Genomic DNA, 14759 nt, shown 5'->3' with positions numbered 1-14759 from the left:
AAAATACTGCACCCAGATTTGTTCCCACACCTCCCTACCCCCTCAAACAAGAAAGTTATAAACTTGAGCAAGTCAGGCTGAAGGCCACCAGGATAGTCACAGAGCTGAGAACTATCAACTATGGGGAGAGGCTAGAGGAGCATGGCTTTATTAGCCTGGAGAAGACTTGATGGGAGGAGGGAAGACCTAACAACTTCCCATGCGTACAAGGAAGTTATTCAGAAAAAGAAGCCAAGACTTTAGGAAAGTGCACAGCAGGAGAAGGAACAACAGTGATCATAAACTGAAACAACTGAGGTTTAAATTGTGTATAAGGAAAAAACCAAATCATGGTAAGGACAACTAATCACAGGAACAGCTGCCTAGTGATGTTGTGGAATATCTGTCCTTGAAGGTTTTCAAGATCCAACTGGACAAATCAACCGAATTCGGCGTTGATTTCACTTTGAGCAGGAGGTTGGATTAGGCAGCCTCCTGATTCCTTTGCCATCTGAATGATTCTGGGATTATGACTGCAATGCACAAAGGGAACAGGCAAAGGCACAAGTTGTAAGAAGAAAGATCTAATCAGTCTGTGTTCACAAGAAAGTTGGCCATGGGAGCCAACCTCTGGAAAAGAAGCTATTCCAACAGTTTTCCAGCATACATTGTCCATATTCTTTGACTCAAATTTCCAATTAAATTTCCAGTTTTTCAGGTCACTTCTGGTTCTCTTTTATTTCTGAAGTAGAGCACCTATCCCTGGAGTAGAAGGTGAAATACTACTTTTGCTGGAAGGAAAGGTGTAGCCAGAGAAGGACCTCTGCAAAACTTTTCACTCACATAAAAGGAGAAACAGGAAAGATCTAGTGTTGGGCTGGGAAAAAGGAACACCAACATTTTTTTTTTTTCTTATTCTGTAGTTCTGTCATTTCATGCTCTATGAAAATTAAAACATTTGTGTATAGTAGCTTCCCATCCCTCTTTCCCACACAGCCTTGGCAGACATGGTAAATTTAAGTTCTTGAAAATAGCAACCCCCCACCTCTTACCCCCCTGGCAAGAACTGGCACAACTAATGCCATCCTTTAGAACCTGGGACAATGCACAGCTGTCTCTCACAGGCAGGCAAAGAAATGTTTGTAAGTACCATGTTCTCATACTAATCTAATCTATGATCTGACAAACTGCTGAAGATTTTTACTTTTTTTCTTTTTCTCTGGGTGAGCTATTTTAAGTCCCTTTGTATGATATTTTTTAATTCTTCATCCCTCTTCTACTTAAAAAAGAAAAAACCAAACAAGGCTCTCAAAGAGAGTTTACTGTGAAGACAGAAGTGAAGGGAACTGGATTGTTAATACGAAAGCATTATCTGCCATCTCAATGAGCTTTGTATGCATTAGCGCAAAGATACAACTCAAGATGATGTATCGAAAGCTATGTCCATGTAGGTATAAAATCATGGGATGCTTTGGGTTGGAAGGGACCTTTAACGATAATCCAGTTCAATCTCCCTGTGGTGGCGAGGGACATCTTCCACTAGATCAGGTTGCCAGAGTATGTACCTCTCAGAGGAGAAAATAATAGTTATGACAAAAGAAGTGTTATGTTACTATCAGCAACAGCCTGCGTTGGACTGGACTGGAGTTACTGAGTATTTGATGCTTTTAATGCAAGTAAGGCAAATAAATCCTGTATAGTACCACAAAACTAGCATTTTTATGTAAGTGGCTTGTCCTCCACACGTACAAGTGGCAAATCTCACTTTGAGGATGTCACTTTATCTGAAAAAGTTTTATTCTATAAATAGTTCACAAAGTATGGGTAAAAGTGAGTCACAATTTATTAATCTGCTTTTCTTTCAAAACAGAGTTTTGGTAACATTGGTGTTTTATAATTATTATTAACCTTCAAGCCATAAACAAGGTTAGGGAGCAGCTTGTGAACAAATGAATGTACAAACGTGTTGGGAGGTGCCATGATATCAAAGGTTGACAGTCTTGAGCCACACTCCTAAATCCCAGGCCTGGCTGAAAAACAGCTCCCAAAAGCTCATCTAACGGTATGTTTGGGGATCAACATTACTTCTTTTTCTGTTTGAGCCTTCTGAATTCATTTTTTCAAGCTATTTTTTTAGATGAAGAAAATTAAATATGTACTTATTTATATAGTTATATGGGGGGGGGGGGAAGGAATGTATGATGCTGGAAGTATTATTCTTGCCTAATTCCTCTAAAATAGGAAATATTTTCTGAGTGTCTGACACTGCACTGTTTTCTTCAGAGAGAGAAGCTTTTCCCATCCACCAAGGATTACACCAAAAAAGCAAAGGAGATACTTTGTTTGTCACAGGGCATGCTCTTGAAAAGAATTTTGTACTACTTAAAACACTTTCTACTAAAAACTCTTGATATTTAAGTTTTCAATTAAAACTTCTTCAAAATAATAATAAAAAAAGAACACCCTTTGCAACCTGGTAAATTCTAAGCAATTCTACTTTTTTATATAATATATATTTGAATGCTCAGTTTATCAGCAACTTATATTTTCATGAAGACTCATAATCAGCACTTGTTGGAAAGAAACCTTGGTAAACAGAGCTTGTGTGTGAAACAACTTCAATGATTGGTCTTAATAGTAAGGAGACCAAATTTTCCACTTCATTTGTAACACCAGAGTTTTACTCAAACAAGCTTTAGTTTATATAGGTGGCAACAACTGATGTAACTAATATCCTTGATCTCAGATTTCTGCTCTGAAGAACCTAGTTCTTTATAAAAAAAGAACTTTCTGAAAAAAAACCACCCTCTTCTAAATTAAATATGTGTACACATACATGTGTATATAAACCCAGTATGAGTTTTCCAAGCTGCACAGAAAACTGTCATAGAATTTACGCTCACTTATATTAGGTCAGGCATGTAAATATCCCAAGTGTATTTGAAAAATACATTCAGACTTTTAACTCAAGACCTGAAGGCATAATTTCCATTGTTTGGTATGGAATATTGCAAGTCATACCAGTGTGGATAGTTATGGCCTTAGAGTCTGGGGTTGTAAGAAGAAAGAGATTACAAGAATAATTGCTGAGAAGTGTTACATAATTAGAACAGTATTTTCTTCATTAGAAACAAATCTCATCTAAAGTGGAATAAAATACTTGTAAATATTTGCTAAAAAACTTACACAGAAGTCTTATAAACAAGAGGGAGAAAATAATGAAACCAGATGATTTGCAGACCGACTCAAAGAACTGTGCAGAATATGTTCCTCCTGAAGAGAATGGCATGCTTTTAACTCCAGTGCCTAGAAGAGCTTTCTCCTAGCACATCTTCACAGCTAGCAATAAGATGAATTAGGTGAGAGCCAAAATTTACTAGCAGACGAGAGTGAAAAAGTGCCAGTTTCAGCCATGGAGACATAGTTTTCATGTTTGACCCATTGTATTGGATTTCCACAGCAAGGTTTTGGTAGCAGGGGGGCTGCAGGATTGACTTCTGTGGGAAGCTGCTTGAAGCTTCCCCCGTGTCCGGCAGAGCCAATGCCAGTGGCTCCAAGTCAGATCCGCCACTGGCCAAGGCCGAGCCCCTCAGCGATGCCGGTGGTAGTACCTCTGGGATAATGTATTTAAGAAGGCGGGGAAAAAAACTGCAGCTGGAGAGAGGAGTGAGAATAAGTAAGATTAACAACTCTGCAGACACCAAGGTCAGTGAAGAAGGAGGGGGAGGAGATGCTCCAGGTGCCAGAGCAGAGACTCCCCTGCATGGAGAAGACCATGGTGAGGCAGCTGTGCCCGGCACCCATGGAGATCCACGGGGGAGCAGATCTCCATCTGCAGCCTGTGGAGGAGCCTACACTGGAGCAGTGGGATGCTCAAAGGAGGCTGTGACCCCGTGGTAAGCCCCCACTGAGCAGGCTCCTGGCAGGAGCTGTGGCCCTGTGGAGAGAGGAGCCCAGGCTGGAGCAGGTTTGCTGGCACAACTTGTGACCCCATGGGAAACCCACGCTGGAGCAGCCTGTGAAGAGCTACAGTCTGTGGGAAGGACTCACGCTGGAGAAGTTCATGGAGGACTGTCTGCTGTGAGAAGGACCCCATGCTGGAGTAGGGGAGGAGTGTGAGGAGTCCTGCCCCTGAGGAGGAAGGAGCAGCAGAGACAACGGGCGATGAACTGACCACAACCCCCACTGCCCATCCCCCTGAGCTGCTGGGGGGAGGAGGTAGAGAAAATCACGAGTGAAGTTAATCTTAGGGAGAAAAGAGGGATCAGGGAAAGGTGTTTTTATGATTTGGTTTTATTTCTCATTATCCTACTCTAATTTGATTGCCAATAACTTAAATTAATTTTTCTTAAGTTGAGTCTGTTCTGCCTGTGATGATAATTGGTGTATGATCTCTCCCTGTTCTTGTTTCAGCTCACAAGCCTGTTTTATTTTATTTTCTCTCCTCTGTCCAGCTGAGGAAGGGGAGTGATGGAGAGGCTTTGGTGGGTACCTGGTGTCTAGCCAGGGTCAACCCGCTACAATCACCTTGTCTCTGGTTGCAACGTGCCTAATACAATGCTCGGAGCCACGTCACAGTGTGGGAAGGGGTGTTGTTACCCCATTGCACACAAAAAAAGGTTTGCAGCAAGACATTTCCCTTGACATACATTATGACACTCTGGAATGATCCTTCTCTGAGACGTGTCTAACCACTTTTGCAGTGTACAAGTGTTGTATTTTTCCCCTTGAAACCTTGTTGGGAAGTCTACTAATGAGCTGTAGATAGGGCCCCTTAGCAAACCTGTCTTCTACCCAGCTCAGAACTGTCCCTTATTTCTGACACACTCCACCTGTACTGCCTGCCCCAGCCCAAGTACAGACGTGTGCTACTTGGAGCAACACAACCTTTCACTCTTCTTGCAAGTTCTCACAGGACAAGGAGAGAAGTAACTAGGGACTTGATCCTAGTGCTGTGAGAACCATCCTTGGAAAGCTAAAAGGGACTGGCTGAAGAAGGGAAGCAATTCTGGCAGACAAGGTTCACGTTTAGATGAGTTTGTAAAATCTTGTGAATGTCCCTGAGGTATTTTTGGCCCTTTGGCTATGAAAATGAACCTTCTGCATGTTAGATGGTAGAGGATCATCTCAGACATCTGTCACTTCATGCTTAATACCATACTGAGGTACCGCCCTTCCTTTCTGTGGGACAGAATCATGGAATCACAGGATGGTTTGGGTTGGAAGGGACCTTAAAGTTCATCTAGTTCCACCCCCTGCCACGGGCAGGGACACCTTCCACTAGCCCAGGTTGCCCAAAGCCCCGTCCAACCTGGCCTTGAACCCTTCCAGGGAGGGGGCAGCCACAGCTTCCCTGGGCAGCCTGTGCCAGGGTCTCACCCCCCTCACAGGGGAGAATTTCTTCCTTCTATCTAATCTAAATCTCCCCTCTGTCACTTTAAAGCCATTACCCCTTACCCTATCCCTACACTCCCTGATCAAGAGTCCCTCCCCATGTTTCCTGTAGTCCGCTTTAAATACTGGGAGGCTGCTCTAAGTTCTCCCAGGAGCTTTCTCATCTCCAGGCTGAACAACCCCAACTCTCTCAGCCTGTAACAACAGATATTGGAACAACAGATGTTTAAATCCTAGTCCATACAGATTGCTATAGGGATACTTTCTGATGCCTCTGCATTCTGCCTTTCACAGTTAGGATGGGATTCTTTCCATCAGGTTTTAAAAGCAAGGTGCCTAGTCAAAACACCATGCCTTTGTGTCAACAAAGAGACACGTCCATCAAGCCCTCTCAGCCCAGACATGTATTCTAAACACTTCTTAAGAGTGACCATTTATCTTCAGTGACCATAGGAAGACTCTAAACAAGTACTCTGGAAGATTCCTAACGTATAAATGGCAAACGTTAGGTCATACAAACTGCATCTTTAGTGTGTAGTGTTTTTTGTGTATTTTATATTACAATACAGCCCGTCTCCTAGTAGAAGAGGCTGTGGCATTTTTTGTACAACCAGCACTTCTTTCTAGGTGGATTTTATGTTGCCAGGAAGACATTATCAAGAGCCGTTCTGCCTTCTGCCAGACCACCTCTGACCAGAGGGGAGAAGGACCAGGGCACAGCATGAGAACAGTCACCAAAGTTAATTATTGAATAATGCCTGAGAAGGACTCCCTCACCTCTGAGGTAGCAAAGGTCCCTCCAATGGGAGGAGGAAAGTAATGGGTGGAAATAGCAACCTTGCTACTGCCTCTCTGGGAGGTCGGTCCAGATTTAAGGTGACCACAACTTTCTAAGCATATGGATTTGGTGGGCGTCAGCACGCTTGCTATGGTCTGTGTAGATGTCCTGATTTGAGGGCTGGTGCAGAGTGGAAAAGTGCCCCACAGGGAACTCTGGGCAATTTTTGTGCAATAAGTCAACTTCTTACGGCACAAGTCAGTTCAACCTGCCTGCTGTCAAAGTAACCATCTCAGTAACCAGACTGATGAAGGATTTAAAAGGGCACTGGTAACTGAAAAAGCATTTGTATAAACAAATATCAAAGTTTGAAAAGATCCAAATACTTACAAGACTGGTAAACTTCTCAGTCATATCACTAGGAGTAAGTGCTGCAGAATCTAGCCCTATGTGGGTTTTTAATTTCTAATTTTTAAATTTTTTTTTTTAGGGGCATTAAATATGTTGGTCTTTCTCTCCTTATGTAAAACCATGATTCATCCATCATGTCAATAGCATCATATTCATAAATATACCACCGTGTCTGGTGTTTTCCACTGAAATTGGCAAATGTACTTAGAAAGAAGCAAAATTAAAATTTCAGGAATTTCCAATTGGACTTAGCAAGTTGTGAAAGAAGAGTGATGACTGCTATCGATGTAAAGAGTTATGAGCTGCCTGGTTCTTCTGTTTTATGGAACAGCTTAGCCATAGAGCATACCTACTTCACTGCCACTGTGGCCTGGTCCTGGCCATGGCCTTAATTTTTCTGAGGATGTTATTCATAAATGTTCTCTTAATCAAGCTCAGGCCCAGAATTTTACTGTAGAGGCCAAACTAATTGCCAGGATACACGAGATGCCAAACCCTAGAAGGTAAAGCTAAAATTTGTGTGTCCTGGCTCAGAGAACCACTATGTTTCAAACTTGAAATAAAAAGTGGGTTTTTACGTTTCTTAAATAGTTGATTTTTCCACTCCAACAATTAGAACTCTGTGCTTCTCAAAGAATTCACACTGTGAATAAGTACATCTCCTTCATTTTTTTAATTTGACCAAAACAAAAATCTATCTCTTTTAAAAAGTTTATTATTTTTTTTTAAGAGAAAGAAGTAAGGATTTATTCCAAAATTATCCCTGGCTAGCGTGCATGGTTACCACACTGAAACAGACAGCAGTTTTCTGGGTGAAATGGCATTGCCCCAGGTGCCAAGACCCACATGGAAGGTATGCCAAGGACTGTGAAGATTTTTATGTCTCTCCTGCCATCATAAACAAGAATGTTATATCTTTCAACTGGGCAACTGGCATGTTCCCCATTGATTACACCCTTTAATTGAGAAAGGGAGAGATGAATGATTCTCTTTATTCTTTTCACATGTAAAAGTTTCTACAGGATTAGCAATCTCTTGGTTCTTGATAAAAATACGTGCTCCAACACAAAATGTTGTGACATCTCACAATATATTACGCTCATAATATAATAATCTCATACTGGAGTAATCTCACTCACCATTAAGGAACCGAAATTCTATTTAGTAAACAGCATAACAACAATGTTGGAGCTTTTTAGTTCAAAGTCTGCTAGCCCTCACTTCTGTGACTGTGGGAAACATTTCACTTTGCCATTCTCGGTCACATGAGTAAGAAATTAGATGGGATGACATGAGATTCAGTGTCTGGACAGAAAAGCTGATGAACCCGAAAGCCTGTACACTTTTCCCTCTTTGTGTCATCGCTGGGTGTCATGCCAGCAAACCATGCCTCAGGTCCCTGAGCACATTTCCCCATCCCCAAGAGTTCTGCTGTCTGGACCCACAGCCACCTGCGACAGGGCACAGCCATATCATCCGCCAGTTCAGAGGGTGGTGAAAGAGCAGCTCTGGAGAAAGACATGTCTGCCCTTGTGGGGCTCTGCCCCTCCTTTGCTCAGGAGCCACTTTTATGCCCCTGCCACTCACCTGAGTTATGTTGCTGGCACACCTGTGCTCTGTTCAACACCTTCCTAATTTTGGCCCTTACCCCAGCCCACTGATTTGACTTTCTGGCTTGATCTCAGACCTGCCTCATCACATAGACTTTTTGATCAGTACTGTTGGCTGGCTGTGGTTACTGGCACAGAATCAGTCAGTTTGGGTGCGGTGGGACAGGTCCCTTGTTGGTGAGTTGCCTACCTTGCTGTGACTCTTGGCTCCTCAAAGAGCAGCCTGGCTTTGCTGCTCCGTTCTGCCTTGCATCACTTCATCCATTGATCACCATGGTTATAAAATACTGCTATGAGAATGTATGGGATTCTGTGACCTCAAATGAATGAATATTACTGGTTCAGTAGGAATCCTATCCTATCATCAGGAAAAGATTCACAACCCAGCAATCTACTAGGCAGAGGCATTAGGTAGATATTTTCATCTTACAGGAATTCTACCCACCCCATTCCTCCACAAGGTAAACTTGAATTATTTCACTTGTCCTCTGGAGCCCTGAAGAAAACTCTTTTGTGTTGGGCAGATAATTCAGGACTCCAAAGGCTGGGTCAGATGAGGAAAAGCTGGAAAAGCTTAGTCAATGAAGGAAAAATCTGTAAAAAAAAAATCCCCACCGAAACCCAGCAGAAAACAACAAAAAACACTAATCCTATTTCCTTTAATATCAAAGCCAAAAGGAATTTTGCCATAGACTTGACTAAGAACTGTTGAATGTAGAAGTATGTTCTCGTCAGCACTTCTTAATTTATCCTTGCCTGTATTCCAGACTAGTCATCTAACGTTTTGACACTAGGTGCAGGGTTGGATATGATTGAGTATCACGAGCCATTTGCAGCAGGCATGAGTTAGTCTCCCTGTGTGTCAGAAGCAGGCCGTGTCTGAGTTAGAGTCGAAGCACTCATTCTGAAGGTTATGTTCTTCTCCAAAAAAGTCCACTCAAAACATTGCTTTTCACTGACCTCTTCATTTTGAGAAGTGTCATTCAAACCTAAAATATAAGTTTAATGGTGATTTAATATAGATTAATATTAAAATTGTACCTATGTTTCCCATAAAGGGTCTAGAAAAGACCAAACATTAGTTCCAGTGCCTTAAACCATCATCACATCAGGCTCATTCTCAGCATCAAAGCCAGACTCTTGCTCAGCTCTACTTCACTCTTTTTCTTTCTGCCCTTATGCTGCCACCTCAGACCCACCCTCCCACTACTGCAGGGTCATAATGAAACAGAGGAACTAAATTAAGGAAAAACTGCAGGTTGAAAACTGTCCATCGGGGAAAAAAAAAAAAAAAGTTAACTAAAAAGGATCAGTCAAGAAAGTCTACAACTAATTGTGCCAGAACAATTGAGATGGCAGTCAGGGAGTGAAAATGAGCAGCTGTTGTTAGAAAAAAGGGGCAAGGAACAGCTTATATTGAGAAAAATGCCTGTGGAACTGTGACACAAGAGCCTGAGCACCATTGACTTCTTCAAGGCTTGCAGCTTCAGGCATCATTTTCAAGATAAAGCTACAGCTCCTTGTTTTCTTAAGAGGTTCAAAAATGTTACTCTTTTGTCACAGAAATAAGGGTATGCATCTGAGCTCACTATGCAAATTGCAATAAACCCCTTAAACACTCCATTTCCCTTTTCCATTTTTCAAGATGCCTGAGAACAGCTTACAAACCCCTTATCTCTGTTTTAACTCAAAACATTTGTGAATATTCAGTAGACTGTTACATCTGTGGAGTATTGTATGCAATATACATCACTTCCATGGACATTTACATAGCTAATTAGTGACATTAGACACCACAGACTGGATGGCTGAATGGAAAATTGAAAAGTCACATTGCTTTTGGCTATGAAGTTTAAGATTCTGGTGGACAGTTCGAAATTCGAACGAGGATAAAAAGATTGTATTTTCTATGAGGATTCTGTTAGGAAAGCTCAGACATTCCAGAAAAGTGTACAATCAGGGAACTGAAATACACTTTTGAAGTTGAATGAATAGCTATATGATAGATAATGCTTTGTTTTATTCACTCAAGGCTGTAAATACGTGTGATGTTATAATAATGGATGAGTTTGAATAACACTGTCTTGTGATTCTGGATAAGCAAACAGAACTGTCAGTTCTTGACCAAGTTATCTGGATCATTTGGGCATGGAAAAACTGGGTGGGGAATTGCATGAGATCAGGGAAGAAAAAAAAGGAAATCTCATGAGAATAGAGCTACAAGGATCTCTGCTTATGGTATTTTGGCAGTTCCTCAACCCAGAAGCACACAGCAAATGAAAAACAGCAATAACAAACTCCAGATACTGTGGGGAATTCACTGAACTGCCAAGAACATGAAAGTTTCTGGGACCCTACACATAGATAGAGAGGGCTTGTGTCATGCCACCTTCCACTTAGCTACTCACAAAACTGTTGCAGGGATGGTGTTTACTGCTGACTCACGCTGGCAGACAGACCTTATTTATTCCAAGCATGATATAAGAGGATTTGGAGTGTGTTGTTGGAACAGAGGAAACTTGCAGCTGCAATAGAGGCATCCCCCAGAGAAAGCTCCAAGAACAGTTAAGCTTGAGAAGAATAGTTGTCCTCTGTCCTTACTGGGGCTATTGAAACACCAAAAGACAGCGAGGGGGTACACCCCAACCTGCAGCGTGCAGAGTCTGTGCAGAAAAGGGTGGTAGTTTTGGCTGCTTACAAACACTTTCCTTACCCATATCACTCATGTCTAACAAACAAATGAATCATTTGCAAAAGAAGACTCAGCTTGTTTGTTGTCTTCTCTAACTTTCTGCATCATGCCAGCACTGATTTTATTAGTTTCAGTTGCTCTCCCTCTGATGCAATCTTTTATAAAGCTGGAAAGGGAACTTTGAACACACATCCATTCTCACGTTTATATCGTTTTACACTTGTCCTGCATTGAGTACAAATTATTACAAGAAATACAGGACAGGGAGACTCAGAGTCTGAAGGCATCCCTTAGCAATCTAGTAACCTTCCAGTTTGGTCCTGAGGATCTGATGTGGATCTCTTGATAAGTATCCTTCACAGAAGGAGCTGGCGTCAAAGGAATTTGCCCTTACGCTGGGTCATATTCTTAAGTGGCACAGGTTGGCACAGCCCCAATAACTGTGATGGAGCTACCCGATTTACACCAGGTGTGTAGGATCCAGTGGCTTTTCAAGGAGCACATTAAAAAAAAACCCAACACCTCCCACTAACAAGGTGAGATCATATGTTGGCATAATCTCAGAACATAAAAGATCTAAAAGACCAAGCTGACGTGTTACACCATGTTACAATGAATAATAGGACTCTCTATGTAGCACACAGCTAGTAAATACATACCCCAAAAAATGGACAGACCTCCACCAGCCCCAGCTGTGTGCTCTTCTGCTTCCAGCACCAAACGTCACCAGCAGAGTCAGAGCTCTTGGTCTCAGGGATCAGCAAGACTGGGGCTGCTCTGCAAGGCAGCACAAGCCTGGAGCCAGGGACGACTCCAGCACAGGCAGTGATGGTGCCCTCACCATCCAGGGCACAGTTCTGAACAACCGAGTCAGAGCAGGGTGCTGATAACAGAGTCCATCAACAGCCTAAGACAAGGTGATGAGTCAGGTCCATCTATTCAATCTATTCATCCCCAGTCAAAAATAACAAGATAAGGCCAGAAGCAGGAGTGGAGACTTTACAGCATTCACCTAGAGTCTTCCAAGAAAGTCCCATGAGTAAACAAGCACAGACAGGACTGGACACACAACGGGGCTAGGAGTTTAAGTAGAGCTGCTGGGGCAGTGGGCATCAGGAAGGAACGCCGAGGCCCCGGATGAGGCTGCTCAGGGAAATTAAGTGCCCTCAGGGCATGGACACTTGGGTTACAACAGTAGACAAAGCTTTATATGAAACTGTGACACAAACCTCCTGCAAGTCAGTAAAAATACACTTCAAAAAATTTGTCTCTCTCCAGAAAGGGCAAGATGTTCTGCTCCAAAGTTCGATGAAAGATTCACAGTTTAGAAAAACTTAACACACAAAACTAAAAATGATTAATTTGAAAATTGTAGGCACAGCTAAAACCACATTAGTTTTAGGCTATGCACCACATTCTCAAGTCAATCAGCACATAAATGGCATGGAGCACAGACGGGGACTGTATGCATTTAGTCCAAGCTTCTAGTATTCGGTGCTTTTTTCCCCTTTATAATACTAAAATCAAGTACGGCTTAATGAAATAGTCATTTGATGAAACTTGAGAACCAGTTCTATTATTTGGCTCTAAAAGGAAGCTTTTCTCATGTTTATAAACGGATATTACAGTTTCTTCAGATGGCTGAACAATGGGCTGCACCTTTATTATCTCTGGTTTTAGATATACAGTAAGTTAATTTATTATAAAACTTGAATGCTATCTCATTATACAGCAATGAACTTTAAGAGTCTCTTGGATTTGAATCAGAAAGATTCTTCTCCACGTCAAAAGTATCTCAATATGTATTTCAAGAAAATAGAGACTGTCATATAAGCTCCTGCTGGCAGGCGATTGCAGTATTTCTGAACAAAGACGTCTAAATAAAAGGATCAAGGAGAGGGAGAGGAATAATCTCTTGGCCATTATTGCTATATATTATTGATATAAAATTATTGAAGGCATAGTGCAGAAAAGCTAAAATAAAGGATACAGACTGCCTTCAAGGGTGCATTGTGTAAGAAGCAAATTTGAAGACACTTTATCAAGAATAACAGGTTTTGCTTCCATTTGTAGCTCCTGGAAAGGAATAGATGACCCAGGACAGGTGGTCTAAGTACATGAATAGAGATCCAGGCAGCTGGAGCCTGACCATCATTTAAAATGCCCCTGAAATATTTAATTTATGTTGACTAGAAGGAGCTGTGTTTCACCTTGCTGAAGTGGATCATAGTTCATCAGCGCGTGTCTACGTCATCTGGAACATCATATTTTAACCAGATATAATAGCAACACCTGGCGTGTGACTCTTAATTGAACTCACAAGACGAAAGAGCTGATCTTGAGAAGAGATAGACTCCCAAAATACCCGAACAGAAGTAGCAAGGAATTTGACAATGAAGTAATTTTTTTGTTGACGAATATGTACACATTGAAACTGTATTAGCTTTTGTGAAAATTTTCACAGGTTCTAGAATAGAATTTCTGGTCAAAAGAAGTAAATGAAAAAAAATCAGCCTGTATTTTGGATACACAAACCCAGATTCATGTTCTGTTTTCAGGCAAGGATGTAATACCAGACTCCAATGTCAAATGAGATTCCTCAAATTACAGGGGAGCAGGGAATCAACTGGGGTCTACTCTATCTTGTGTGAAATCATTCTCTCCAACAGACTACAGAGTCCTCCTCTCAATCGTAGTAATTTCTGTTTACTTAGCTATCAGTTACTCAGGCGTCTCTCCTTGTAAAAAAAAAAAAAAAAAAAAAAAAAAAATTCATAAGATTTTCCATTTCTCTTAGAATGAAACCAAATCAAATGCCAAAAGACACACTAATTTTCTAAGGGAAAATCACCGTTTATCAACGAGATCTGTTACAAGGGAAAGTTTGTTGCTTCTGGTCAAGCCAGAGAGGTGTAAGGACCCAGAGAGCTTCTCTCCTGTGAGGGGAGTGCTGCCTGGGCTCAGGGAAAGCCTAGAGGCAGCATGGCTGAGGGTTTCCTAGGTGATGTTGGGGAGCAGCTGCCAAACTATTTTTCTGGGAGGTGGCAGTTGGGATTAGTCCCTCTTTTACGGGAGATGCTTTTAATCTGAATCTCTTAAGTGCCTGGACCCCACCTGAGATATAAGGATCTTTTATTCTAAGTTTATCTTTTGGACATGCAATTTGTGAAAAACTGCTGTCCCTTTGCCTGAATTTATGACCCTTTAAGAACTGACTATGGACAAAATGATAAGATGAATTTTTATTTCCAAATTGATTCTACCTAGCAAGCATTTATCTAACTCTGACGTGGCATATCTCTTCTGCTAGCAGAATATTGATATGGTGTGTTGAAAAATATCTCATTGTTGCTTTGTTTGTTAATTTAATGAATTAATAAATTAATTTCATGTAATAATAATTTTGCTGATGAACTGTCACAACTGGTGGTGCAATTTCAAACAAAGTTGTGATATTCAACACGTTTAGCATTTTGGAGACAGAGTAAATCAGGTTGTAGAAGCTGTTCCAAGCAAGACATGAAGGAGATCTCTCCTGCCCTGCAGTTGTCCAGTACTGGTGTGTCTCCAGGAGTACTCACAAGCCCAGATGTGGCTGTTTCCAAAGAAAACACTTTCATGCTCTTTCTAAGCTATCATCAAGTTTTGACTTTATTCGGTTTCCCCTGAGGTGACACAGGTACATTTCCTTCAAAGAAACAATATCTGGCCTTTTTTCTCCCCCTTGGAATAGGTCTGCCCACACAAATTCCACCTTGATTCAATAAAAAAACCACACAGACCAATAATTTAGGGGAAAAGAATAAGAAATGTAACACTATTGGTTTTTACACTTTCTTACAGAAAAAAAACAAAAAAACCAAAACACTGCAGGATTAGTGATGCATGGGTTACA

This window comes from Athene noctua, chromosome 3 (genome assembly GCF_965140245.1).
Source record: "Athene noctua chromosome 3, bAthNoc1.hap1.1, whole genome shotgun sequence".
In the NCBI taxonomy this organism is placed as follows: Eukaryota; Metazoa; Chordata; class Aves; order Strigiformes; family Strigidae; genus Athene; species Athene noctua.
Note: the sequence above shows the minus strand (reverse complement) of the source record.